Genomic DNA, 14595 nt, shown 5'->3' with positions numbered 1-14595 from the left:
ATTTTTAAAACAAATATTAATTATTTTTACATGCAAGTGGGCAATAAGATATAACGGCAATGGGGTATAGAAATCCATCTTGCCCTATAAGAAAGTAAGGGAGAAGGAGGTAAGGAAAGAGATGGGGAGGGAGGGGGCGGATATATGAGAGGACAGACTGGGAGAAAGAGTAATGCATATTTTTGCTATCTTGGGGTAGGAGAGAATTGGGCAGAAAATTTGGAACTCCAAATCTTGTAGAAATGAATTCTAAAAACTAAAAATAAATAAATTCTGGAATAAAAAAAAAAAGAATAAAGTATAAGCAAGGCTTAGAGAGATGCAGCATTCTTGGCTCAGTAAGAAGGAAGATGAAATTCATTTTATGATGATAGTAGCAATCCAAAGCACTTTCTGATACCATTATTTATGAGTCAAAGACCTATGGCGAATCTCAAGTACACAATGTTGATGGAGCCACATTGATTAATGAAAGAATGTGATACTACAGCGTTTCCGCCTCCAGCAGGCCAATAGAACAGCACCCCGGCCCTTCGGCCCGGAGCCTAGGGCCGGCGCCCGCTGAACCCTGCTGGGCTCCCAGCAGCTTCTTCTCTCAGAACTCTCCTCCACCTCCTCCATCTCCTCTCATGCTCTTCGTGCCTCCGAGAAGCCAAAGAGAAGCCCGGCCCGAGTGGAGCAGAGTTGGGAAGTGCCCCCCGGCGGCCGCTGCCTCCTCCTGCTCCTCCTCCTCCGCAGCCGCCATGGTGAACGTGGCCAAGACCCAGCACACCTACTGCAAGAAGTGTGGCAAGCACCAGCTGCACAAGGTGATGCAGTACAAGAAGGGCAAGGACTCCCTGTACGCGCAGACTGCAAGCAGAGCGGCTGCGGGGCCAGACCAAGCCCATCTTTCGCAAGAAGGCCAAGACCATGAAGAAGATTGTGCTGAGGTTCGAGTGCGTGGAGCCCAACTGCAGGTCCAAGAGGATGCTGGCCATCAAGCGCTGCAAGCATTTTGAGCTGGGAGTAGACAAGAAAAGGAAGGGGCAGGTGATCCAGTTCTGAGCTGCTTCCAGCGTGCCCGCAGCTCCCAGGAGACGAACGATTAAAATGTGAAGTTCCAGCTGTAAAAAAAAAAAAGAAAAGAATATGATACTAGAGAGATGGGATGAACACTTCCATAGTGTTCTAAACAGACCATCATCAATCAATGATGAGGCCACTGACTGTTTACCTCAGGTGGAAGTCAATCCCTCCCTAGCTTTAGTTCCAACTAAGGAAGAGGTCTTAAGCTCTTTTTGTGTGGCAAAGCACATAGTGCTGATTCTATTCCAGCTGAGATTTACAAGGTAGGGGATCCACTGTTCGTAGAAATCTGACTGAAATTTTCTGTTATATGGTAAAAGGAGGTTATCCCTCAAAAGTTCAAGGATGTCTCCATTGTCCATCTCTATAAAGATAAAGGAAATAGATTGTCCTATGACAATCATGGGGGGAGGGGTCCTCTTTCTTAGTCATTGTTGCCAAGATTTTTTCCAGAAGTTGATCCTTCACCTGGAAGATGGTCATCTACCTGAGAGCCAGTGTGACTTCAGAAAGGGCCAAGGAACAGTTGATGTGGTATTTGCTTCCTGATAACTCCAGGAGAAATGCCAGGAGCTGAAGAGAGATCTGTACACAACATTTGTAGATCTGACCAACGCCTTTCATACTGTTAGTCATGAGGGCTTATGGAAACTTATGTCAAAATTTGGTTGCCTGGAGATGTTCATCAGCATTGTATGTTAACTTCATGACGGCATGCTTGCCAGGGTTGTGTATAATGGACAATGCTCTTGTGATTTCCCAGTCAGCAATGGAGTGAAACAAGGTTGCGTGCTCGCTCCCATGCTTTTTAGCATGATGTTTTCAGCCATGTTGTCAAATGCTTGCAATGAGCATGAACACAGCATCAAGATCAGCTACTGTACTAGTAGAAAATGCTTCAACTTGAAAAGGCTACAAGCTAAGACCAAAGGAGAGGGACTGTTGGTGCATGACTTTATTTGCGGATGATTGTGCCCTCAGTGCAGACTTTGAAACTGAGATGCAACAAAGTATGTATCAAGTCTCTGTTGCTTGTGCTAATTTTGGCCTAACAATTAACATCAAGAAAACACAGATGTTTTATCAGCTACTGCCACACAGTACATAATGGAACCATCAGTTGCAGCAAATGGAGAAGTTTTGGTTACTGTGAATAAGTTCATTTACCTTGGCAGTATCCTTTCCAAGGATGTATACATTGATTATGAGGTTGAAGCAAGCATTGCCAGAGCTATATCCTTGGGAGATTCCAAAGGAAAGTATGGGAGAGAAGAGGTATTAGACTGACTACCAAACCTATGGTCTACAGTGTCATTTTGCTGACATCATTGTTACATACCTGTGAAACCCAGACAGTATTCCAGTGACATGCCAGGAAAATGAATCACTTCCATTTGAATTGCCTTAGGAATATTCTGAAGACCACTTGGCAGGACAAGGTACCAGACTCTGAAGTTCTTTCTTGAACTAAACTTCCAAGCAGTCAGACTCTGCTTCGAAGAGCACAATTCTGATGAGCTGGCCTCATTATTCAAATGCAAAATATATATATTTGTAAAAAAAAAAAAAAAAGACCATTTTATAGAGAGCTCACACAGAGCACCTGTTCACATGGTGGTCAGAAGAAGCAATACAAGGACATCCTCAACGTCTCCCTTAAGAACTTTGGAATTGATTGTGTGAAGCAGGAGATACTGTCACAGGACAGCTTAACATGGCATGGCCACCTCAAAATAGGTGTTGTGCTCTATGAACAAAGCAGAGTTGGAACAGCTCAAAGAAAATGCAGATTGTACAAATTTAGATAATCCACACCAAATTTTCACAGGTACTATTTGTACCCTACCTGTAATAGAGTATTTTGAGCTCATATTGGTCTGTTCAGCCAGTCAGATGCTGAAACTTGACTCTACCATGTGATGTCATTTTGATCCTCTTCCAGAACGAAGCACAACAACCAACCAAGCAAAGGGAGTTCTCTTAAGTGATCTCCTTTTCTGTAACAGAGATGGATTTTGCTTCCCACAGAAAGAATGCATTTCTCCTATTTATAGACAAAATGGCCTCTTTCACTTATAGAATGAATTCCCTAGATTCCTCTACTTACAGAAGGAATGGATTCCTTTCTCCTACTATAACAGGGATGGATTACTTTACCTATATGAGGAATGGCTTCCTTTCTTCATCCTATAACAGGAATGGTACCAACTGTCTTCTGATTAAGGGACTAGGGGCTTACCTGCTCAGAGAAATTTGAGATCAAGGTCAAGGGGGAGTCTGATACTTGGGGCAGCCCTTCATGAATAAGAATTTTTGTGAAAAAAATGGACTGCAGTGCACTCTTGGTAGTTACTCAAAGAGAGTGTCTCAGGGGCCAGGGTTTCTCATTCAAGTTCCATCTGGGTCACCACTTATCATGAAGGAAGTTGATAAAGACTGAGGCAATAAGAACATATTGATTTATTAGCAAAGCTGGTAAATGACAAAGCAATCATCTCCAAGACCTCCTTAGTTGCTAAAAGGACATGATTTAGAAGTTCACAGATCTTTCTTTTAATCAGTAGTAAGGAACACTTCAGTTTAAACAAGCTTGAGTAACATGGGTGCTCTCTCTTCTGATTGGCTACACTTTTACAAATTTTGTGATTATCTCCAGAATATCCTGGAACCTTTTAAAAACATCCTGGAACATTATGTGTTTATTGCAAGATATACTACAAGATGCACAGAATATCTCTTGGTCAGCACCTTATTACCCATTTCTCAAAATTATCTACACATTTTAATTGACCATATTCCATATTGTACCACAGGAGCATAGCATACACACACACACACACACACACACACACACACACACACAGACACACACACATATATATATTTGGTTTCATATGATATACTTCTGCCTTGAATTATTTGTGTCATATACCCAGTAGTCAACATTTTTGAGTTAAAAGTAATAAGAATTATATCAAATTTATAAGCACAGATTAAATTTTTTTCCAGAATAATTGCACCAATTGATAACTCCACCAGCATTCTTTCTTTCCATACCCCCTTCAACATTTGCTATTGTAACAGGAATGCACACACTTGTTTTACCTTTTTTAAATTTTCCTTATCATTAATGATCCAAAAAAAAATTTCCCAGTTGGTTGTTGCTATTTCAGAAATATTGAGTAATGGAATTGTTTAATATCTTATCTATAGGAATATGTCAAATTCAACAGCAGTAACTAAGATATTTTCAAATTTAGTCAAATTACTTAAATTCATATTTCACTTTATTTGTTTTATTTTATTTGCAGAAAGTGTGAGAAAGTTGGAGGTGGGGGGAATACCAAAATCTCTCTATTTAAGAATCCTGTGTCCTTTGCTTTGCAAGATGCATCTGGCTAGGTCAACTTTCTAGGACAAATATAAAACAGCAAGAAAGCTATCTTACTGAATCTCTATGAAGTAAGAATAGTAACAGACAAGGCTTGGTTATCTATCCACTGTACCACCTAGCTAGCCCATATTACACTATTGGTGATAATAGAATTCGACCATACTTGAGCTGATTGAAGAATAAAAACCTGTACTTTCTATATGGAATGAGGCAGTACCATCTATATTTTAGAAGATTAGCACTAAAAATGATGTTTTTACATACACAGGTTTCCATAAATCTCATCATGAAATTTTCTCCCCAGAGGTTGTATATTGTATAATAAAATCACCCATTTTCTGTTTGGACTTAATATTGATTTCTGAAAATATTCATAGAGGGTAATGTGTGTCAAACAGAATGTGCCCTCAGTAAAGTGATCTAATGACTAGGAAACCCATTGCATGATACCTGAGGAGGGCTATTAGCAGTGCTGGAAGCTGAGTACGATGAAAAATTAAATGACTGTGGCTTACAGGTGCAATTTATTATAGAAATTAAAATAAATTTGAACAGTGACTGGGATGTCATCTATCAGCTCTGAAAGGATTTGTTTTCGATGATTTATTTTGCAGTTGAGAAATGCCAAGATGCCTTTCCAGGAAAAAAAAATCCAGTGGGTTCCATCTCTAATTGCTTGTGACCTCATTTGCTCTCAGGAGCCAGGATTTCAGCTGCCCTGGGGTAAGTTGGGGTGGGGGTGAGGAAGGAGAAGTGGAATAGGGAGAGAATATATGTCCCCACAGTGAATAACTTAGATGACAGCAAGGGATTTTAGGAGCGCCCAGAAATTTCTCTAGAAGATGCAAACCAAACAATAATGCTAAGAGCAATAAGTATTTTTTTAATTAGAATGTATTTTGCTTCAGATAATGAATAAATGTTTTTTTTTTTCAGAGAAGATGAGGAATAGGGGAAGGGAAGTGAGGAAAATGGATTCTGCTGGCATTACAGACACTCTGCAAGGCAACAGGGTTTTTGAATACGCATGACTCAGGACCTAAGTGCTATCATCTTTAGGCCGGGCAAGAGGAAGAAGATAGGATGCCTGGTGCTAGGCATTTTTGCACACTGGCACCCAGGTTATGTCAGGCTCTTAGTCATCTCTCCAATTCTTCAGTATAGAATGCCTGGAATATTGTACACTTCAGAGTCTTAGAAAGATGAGGAAAATGGAGCACTCCCCATCTTGGATCATATTTAATTGCCATTCTTAGCAACCATATGGAATCTTTGGATGAGCCTGCTTCCTGTTAGGTTTACCTCCTCCATGATGAATTTATATCAAGTGATGGTGGAATCCCCTATTTCACTACTGAGACAGAAGAGAAGACAGAAAGGTTTGCAGTGAGAGAAGAAAAGTTCCATCATTAACTGCTAAGTCAGGTCTCAGTGGTAAATATACAAAATATACAAAAAATGGCAAATATACAAAAAAATCACTTTACTTTCTTACTTTAGTCTTTGAATCATTAAGGATTGCTTTGACCTGTGTCTGGTAAGCTAGTTGGAAAAGGGGCACATGATGTAGGAAAGTGTGATGTTTCATTCGGGTGCTTTCGATTGGTTACCCAAACATGATGTCACAATGAAAGTAGGGTACAAAATATACAGACTGTGTGTGGGAACAAAGTTCCCCAAGAATTCAGGAAAAGGAGAATCCAAGAGAAAGGCCATAGCAAAGGCACCAAGAAGAATAATCATCATCCTGGCATTAAAAGCCTTCAGTATTAGACTCCTTTCTACCTTCCATAATTTCCCACTATTCCCTGATACGAGTTTTGCAATATAGCCAATAAGTTATAATTCACATTCTTCTAGTAAATACTTTTGCTTAACTATTTCTAAGACTTTGTTCATGTTTTTCAATTGCCTGTAAGGCCTTAACTCCCATCTTTATGTATCCTTTTAGGTTTAAAAATCAATCCTCATAGAGCCTACCTTGACCATCTTGGTTAGAGGAAACTTTGTTATGAACTATTATAATATTTGCTACAGCCACTAATATTTTTAAAAATATTCAAATGGAGATGAGATTAGAAACTATGTACTCTTCCCTTATGCAAAAGTAGACTAGTAACAACAAACACAATCAAAATAAAAGTAGTTTTCCTGAAAATAAGTCAGTAAAGTATTTATAAAGTGCCAGCTTTGCTCCAGGCATTGTTTTAAGCATTAGGGATACAAAGGCAAAAGACAGTCCCTATCCTCAAGGAGCTCACAATTTAATAGGGGAGACAACATGTAAATACCTATGTGCAAACAAGCTATACACAGGATAAACCAGAAATAACCACAGAAAGAAAATATGAGAATTAAGAGATATTAGGAAAAGATCCCTGTAGAAGATGGAATTTTAACTGGAAGTTGAAGGAAGCCAGAGAAGGCAGAAGTGGTGATGAGAAAAGAAAACATTCTAGGCATGAAGACAACCAACGAAAGTGCCACGAGTTGGGACATGGAGTCTCTTTCTTGAGGAACTGCAAGCAGCCAGGGCTAATAGAATACAAAATGTCTGGCACAGAGTAAGATATAAGAGGATTGGAAAGACAGTGGTGAAGGAGCTAGGATATAAAAGACTTTAAATATCAAACATATTATTTTATATTTGATATTAGGAAACCAGTGGAGTTTATTAAGTAGGGAAATGTGCTATGCAATTCAATATTTCTATCTGTTCCTTTAAACTCATCACCCTACCAGTGAAGTGGGGTTAATGCCAGGAATTAAACCTTAATAATTTTATTCACTCCTACTACACTCATTAATTTATTTGCTTTTTGATTAATTCAGTGATCATTTCTCCGGGTTAGTTAGTAATGTCTTTACACCCCAGATAACATTGCCATCACTACCATCGTGCTATTTGGAGTTTTTTGTGTACACACCATCTCACCTCTAAAATTATAAGAACATAGAAAGAATGGATTTTGTCTACCTCTCTGCAAATCTCCTTAGTATTTGTCCTTCTGCCTCACGGGGAATAGGTATTCAATAATACTCACTGAATACAAAGAAGAATGAGTGAATAATTGCTGTGGGAATATTTTCAGAGCTTACAGGAGAATGATAAAATTGGAATTCTGGCACTAGCCGTACCTTTCTGGTGGCAGTATTGGGATGAGGGAAACAGAAGTTGAGGTAACAAGTAGAAATATTCTGAGTTATATAATTCAAGAGAAATATCTATAAATAAAGTTCCAGGCCTCTTGCGGGAGAACTGTTTTTAGCTCTGCATCATTAGAAATGTAGGAATAAAAGGATGTAGGGTGGGAGGGCATATGTAAATGTATGTATACCTACACACACACACACACACACACACACACACACACACACATATGAGTTACTTGGACAGCAAGGAGATCAAATCAGTCAATAGTTAAAAGAAATTGATTTAGGCTATTCATTGGAATGGCAAATATTGAAACTGAAACGACTATTTTTGTAAAATAATAAAAGATAGGACTCACTGGAAAATAATCTGATGCTGGGGAAAGTTGAAGGCAAAAGGAAAAAGGGACAACAAAGGATGAGCTTGATAAATAGTATCATGGAAACAATGAACATCATCTTGGACAGACTCAAAGGTATAGTGAAGGATAGAAGGTCCTGCAGTGTAACAGTTGATGGGGTCACAAAGACTGGGACATGACTGAATCACTGAATAACAATAGCAAATATGTATGTGTGTTCATATACATATATCTTCAATTTCTATACAAATTGGTTTCTGAATATTTTTCATTAAAACGTGAATGTTTCAAAAACATTTCATCAATTTAAAGCTCTTCTATATGTATTGCAATGAAATGAATAAGAAATGTAAATTTTTGCATATCCAGGAAATCAATGATTATCTCTCTGGGACCATGGTTTCTTTTAAATGTTGACAGTCTTGAATATCAATCTCTTAAAGTCAGCTGACAGCCCATCAATTTTTCTATTGAATTCCATTCAATTTTAATAGTAGCCAATTAAGTCCCAATTAAAAACAGTTTCTCCCTCTTAATTTAATTAATCCTCATCTCTATCAATAGCTTTCATTAATTTCAATTACTTTCAATAAACTTTCAATTAAATCCTTTTATCACTAATTCTTTTCCATAAATTTTAATCAGCTTCTATTGAATGCATTTGATGGCTCTAAAATCAATACTGTATACATGATGTCAGGGTATCTTTTCTGACTTGCAGGAACAGATATTTGGACTAATTTATACTATTTAAATCAATTTGGCACATTACAGGGCAAAAGAGAAAAGCAAAAGTCAATACTTGGAGGGGAAAGCCACTGCTAGGTCTGCAGTTACTTAAATAGAATGTAACAAGACCTTTTTTTCCTTTTTAACAATTTGTGTATAGCTCTACCATACCAGAAATGGTGTTATGAAATATTTGGAATCAATAAATATAGAAACCCAACACATTTGATGATGGACTGAGCATCCTTTTCTAATTATTGAATTAATTCTGAAACATCTTAATATTTTTCTCCATTCTTCCTTCCGTTTACTACTTGATTAAAATTGGTCCAGATAAATTTGCAGAAAAAGACAAAAATCCAAGAGATCCCCCCTCCCAAGATGAAACCAAACAAAAACAAAAATCAAAAATTCTTATTTACCTAGGGGTAGGGTCTTATGAGTAGGCTGGTAAAGACCCATTTCTGGTTTTTTGAAACATAATATCTATACTACATGAAAAAAAATTTATTTCTGAAATGCCAATGAGAAAATAGTCAGGAATAAGACTAAGAGAGACCAAGAACAGCAATTCACTAGCTTGACCTTTGACCTAATCCTTCATTATTTAAGTTTTGGGTGGAGGCATTTATATATAAAAAAAAGAATCATAAAATTATACAACTACAAGAAGTATCAGAGAGTGAGAACTCATCTTCTATAGCTATGGTCTCCAAACTTTTTGATCACCTCCTTTAAAAAGTTATTGATTACATGTCTCTCATATAAATGTTTATGTTATACAGCTTATAAATATGAATTTTAAAATGTCTACCAAAGGTAAAAAAAATGATTGCAGAGTTAATAAGGAGGCACTAATGTTTACTGAGTAGGAGGAAACATGGTCAGAACTATATGATTTAGGAAAATCATTTTTGTAGCGGGGTTGAGGATGAATTGGAATGGGTAGAAGGCTATTGAAATAATCTAGGAAAATTGATGACAGATTCAATGGGGCTTGTAAATGTGCAAGTGAAAAAAAGGGGATGTTACATGAAACAGATAGATTGCAGAATTTGAACTGACAGGATTTGGGAATTAATTGGATGTATAGATGAGGGAAAATGAGAAATTCAGAATCATACCAAGGTTGTAATCCTGAGTGACTTAAAGGATGTTTGTGTTTTCCACAGAAAGAGGCGTGTTTGGAAGTTGTTAAACTTTTAGAAGGAAGGTAATGAGTTTAGATTTGAGAATGTGGAGTTTGAGATACTAATGCGATATAAAGTTTATAATAGACTTAGTGATGTAAAATCTGGAGAGATATTAATGCTGGATATATAAATCAATAAATATAGAATGGGGTATTTCTTAAAGGTTTAGACTCTATGATATTGTATAGAAATACTGTGGAGACAAATATAAGCAAGCAAGCAGCTTCTGTCCAAAGAGAGCTTACATTTATTTTTATTTGTTTGTTTGGGTTTTTTTGGAAGAAGGCAGGGCAGTTGCGGTTAAGTGACTTGCCCAAAGTCACACAGTATTTTTATTATTTTTTTTTACATAGGAAATTATATTGAAAAACAGTCATCAATTTTTTTGTATATAAAGTTCATGGACCACAGGTTTAAAACCCATTGCCCTAGAGTTTTATCAAGCACAAAAAAAAAATACCTTAAAATTCAAGTGTAGCCTTTCTCACACTGGTATATTCAACAGGCTTATATAGGTTTAGGTCTGAGGCTGACCTCCATTCTCTTTTTATTTTAGTTTCTCTCTTTTCCACTTAATAGTATTTTTTTTCTATTTACATGTAAAGATTGCTTTCAACATTCACTTTCCTAAGATTTTGAATTCCATTTTTTTTCCTCTCTCCCTCCCTCTCATCTTTCTTCCTCCAAGATACCATGTAATCTGATATAGTCTATACATATACAGTCATATTAAACATATTGCCACATTAGTCATGTTGTAAAAGAAGCATCAGAACAAAAGGAAAAAGCCATGAGAAAGAAAAAAAGTATACTTTGATCTTCATTCAGACTCCATAGTTCTTTCTGTGGGGATGGATAACATTTTTAACCATGGATTTTAGGAATTGTTAGATCATTATATTGCTGAGAAGAGCTACGTTTATCAAAGTTGTTCATAGAACAATGTGGCTGTTACAATGTTTTCCTGGTTCTGTTCATTTCACTCAGCATCAGTTCATGTAAATCCAGGTTTTTCTGAAATCCACCAGCTCACCATTTCTTATAGAAGAATAGTATTCCATTATATTCATATATAACAATTTGTTTAGCCATTCCCCACTGGTGGGCATCCCCCTCGTTTGGCCACCACAAAAAGAGCCGCTGTAAATATTTTAGTATATGTGGATCCTTTTCCCATTTTTGTGATCTCTTTGGGGTACAGACCTAGTAGTACTATTGCTGGATCAAAGGGTATGCACAGTTTTATAACATGTTGAGCATAGTTCCAAATGGCTCCCCAGAATCATTGGATAAATTCACAAATCCTCCACTAGCAATGCATTTATGACCCAATTTTCCCAAATCTTTTCCAATACCAATTATTTTCCTTTTTTTCATGTTAGTCACTCTGATAGTTGTGAGGTAGTACCTCAGAGTGGTTTTAATTTGCATTTTTCTTATCAATTGTTAGTTAGAACATTTTTATATGACTATACATAACTAATTTCTTCATACTAAAACTGCCTGTTCACATGTTTTGACCTTTTATCAATTGGGAAATGACTTATTTTCTTAAAAATTTGACTCAGTCCTCTATGTATTTTACAAGTAAGTCCTTTATCAGAGACACTGGCTATAAAAATTGTTTCCCAGAGTTCTGATTTCCTTCTAATCTTGGTTGTATTGGCTTTGTTTTTGCAAACACTTTTTTTTAATTTAATGTAATCACAATTATCCATTTTGCATTTCATAATGCTCTCTGTCTATTGGTTGGTCATAAATTCTTCCCTTCTCCACAGATCTTACAGGTAAACTACTCCTCACTCTCCTAATTTGCTTATGATATCACCCTTTATGTTTATGTGATGTCCCCATTTTGACTTTATCTTGGTATAGTATAAGATGTTGGACTATGCCTAGTTTCTGACATACAATTTTCAAATTTTCCTAACAGTTTTTTTTTTCTCTGTCAAATAGTGAGTTCTTGCCCAGAAGCTAGAGTCTTTGGGTTTATCAAACAGGAGATTTCTATAGTCATTGACTGCAGTGTCATATGTAACTAACCTAGTCCACTGATTCACCACTCTATTTCTTAGCCAGTACCAAATAGCTTTGATGATTGAGAGCTTACATTTTTTTTTTTTTTTGCTTTTTGGAGGGAGGAAGGCAGGGCAATTGGGGTTAAGTGACTTGCCCAAGGTTACATGGCTGGTAAGTGTTAAGTGTCTGAGGCTGTATTTGGACTCAGGTCATCCTGACTTCAGGGCCAGTACTCTATTCACTGCGCCACCTAGCGGCCCAGAGACCTTACATTTTAATAGGAGTAAACAAAATATCTAAGAGAATGCTGGTCAGGAAGGAGAGTTTTGATAATGATTTCATTATTGATCTCCGATCTAGAGTTGGAAAACAGAGAAATAAATGGAGTGCTTGAAGATGTCAAACATAATGGATGTGGGTTTTTTTGTTTAATATTATTGATGCACACCAATAAAAATTCCAAGGCCTCAGGGTGGAGTTTGGAATGTTAGAGATGATAATAATTAAAGCCAAAGATTTGATGAAGGTAAATAATTAAGCACCTGCATTCTGAAGAAGTCACCAAGTAAGAAAGTCTGCAGAGAAAACAAAGCCTTGAGGAATATCAGCAGTTAGGGAGTTAGATATGAATGACACTCCAGAAAAAGAGACTCAAAAACTTTTCGACTTATGGGAAATGAAGGATTGAATTTGTTTAAAGGCAGAGTGTCTAGCAGATTAAGTATGCTCAATAGTATCAAATGTTGCCGAGGTCAAGAAGGATGAAGATTCAGAAAAGATCGTTCATTACATTTGGCAATTGACATAGTTCATATCTTTAAAGAGACCAATTTTTGTTGAGTAAGGAGACTTGAATAATGATGGGTTTGAGCACCTGGGAGAATGGAAGAAAGATTTTGCTCTCCATGGAAACAGGGAAGCTCAGAAGAGGGATGGATTTTTTCCAGGAGAAAAAATAATTTCATGGAGATACATTTGTGTCTTTTCTACTCACAATTTCTCATCATCATCTCACATATTCTCTGAAAAATGAAAAACATATATGTATAGGGTGAGGGAGAGTAAGAGCAGTAACTTGTTCATTGACCATTGCCATGGAGTATATAGTACAACGCTGAGTGGCCAAGGGCAACAGCAAGAACAAAACAATAATCAAGGGAAAATAATGAAATAATAGGGATTTAGGAGAAGTGGTGTGCTGAGAATTCCCCCTATATAATTTTTATGGGAACCTGGGTGTGACTAGGTAGTGACTCCTCTATATGCCCTCCTCTTCATTTACCTCACTGAATAAAGCACATCTCCCACCCCCCAAGTCTCCACTTGAAAATCTCTTGTTATATAACTAATTCAGTGAACTCCACTGCCTTTCTATTTCATCCACAATCAAATAAAACCCTTTAAACTGCCCCTCCAACCTTTCTAGTGTTCTTATACTTTATATATCATCATACACTCCATGATCCAGTGACATTAGCCTCTTTGCTGTTCTGTGTATAGTTATTTTCAAGTTGATTCGCCCATTAGATTTCGAAGTCCCAGAGGTCAGGGACTATCTTTTATCTTTCTCTATATCCTCAGGCCTTAATTTAGTACCTGAGATACAGTAGGAACTTAGAATTTCTTGACTAACTGGCTCACTATCTTTTCAATTAATCCACTCCCCTTGAGGATTGGCATAATTGTTAGGAAGGGTTTTTTTGTTTGTTTTGCTTTGAATTTTTCCCTTTGTATTAAGCTCAAGAAATTCTACCCATTCATCCTAGTTGTATCCTCTGGTGCTAAAAATAAAAATAAGTATTGAAAATAAAGTAATAATAAGTATTTAAAGATAGCTATCATACTGCTCCTCCCTCAAGTCATTTCTTCTCAAGGCTAAACACCCCAAGATCTTCCAACTAATCCTCATACGGAATTAATCTCTACTTGTCTCACCACCTATTTGTCATTGGCATTTAGAAATAGTTCTATCTTGTGAGTTTCCTTCTTGTAATTTATTTCTCAGAACTGAATATGATACTCTGGATGTGCTCTGACAAGAACATGGAACTATAGTGCCTTATTTCCTTTTTCTGGTCACCATAAATCTTTTTAAAATGCCCTTAAATCTCTTGTTGATTAGATGTGCTACCATGTTACACTATGGATTAACACTGACATGTTATATTCAAAAAATTATAAGATCTTGTTCCACTGTACCCAAAGTGTAACCAAACTCTGCATATCCTTTGATCCAGCAACACCACTACTAGGTCTGGATCCATAAGAGATCATTAACAGGGAAAAAAAGGACTTACATGTACTACAATATTTGTAGCAGCTCTTTTGTGGTGGCAAAGACTTGGAAATTGAGGAGATGCCCATCACTTGGGGAATGGCTGAACAAGGTGTGGTACATGAAAGTAATAGAATACTATTCTTCTATAAGGCATGATGAGCAGTCAGATTTCAGAAAAACTTAGAAAGACTAACATGAACTGATGCTGAGTAAAGTGAGCAGAACCAGAAATACACTGTCCACAGCAACAACATTGTGAGATGACTAACTATGATAGACTTAGCTCTTCTCAGTAACAGATCCAAGACAATTCCAAGAGACTCATGATAGAAAATGCTAATCCCATCCAGAGAAAGAACTATGGTGTCTGAATGCATATCAAGGCATATTATTTTCATT

The 14595-nt window shown here is 37.0% G+C and overlaps 1 pseudogene; it reads left to right on the top strand.

The window, feature by feature from the left end:
- The first annotated feature begins 533 nt into the window (after positions 1–533).
- Positions 534–1107, top strand: LOC138159631 (large ribosomal subunit protein eL42-like; annotated as a pseudogene).
- Positions 1108–14595: the final 13488 nt, after the last annotated feature.

The sequence above is a fragment of the Petaurus breviceps genome, unplaced genomic scaffold (assembly GCF_028583685.1).
Source record: "Petaurus breviceps papuanus isolate PSGF00001 unplaced genomic scaffold, PetGlider_PUasm1.0 176, whole genome shotgun sequence".
NCBI classification, from domain to species: Eukaryota; Metazoa; Chordata; class Mammalia; order Diprotodontia; family Petauridae; genus Petaurus; species Petaurus breviceps.
The sequence above is the reverse complement of the archived record's forward strand: the minus strand, read 5'-3'. Positions and strand labels throughout refer to the sequence as shown.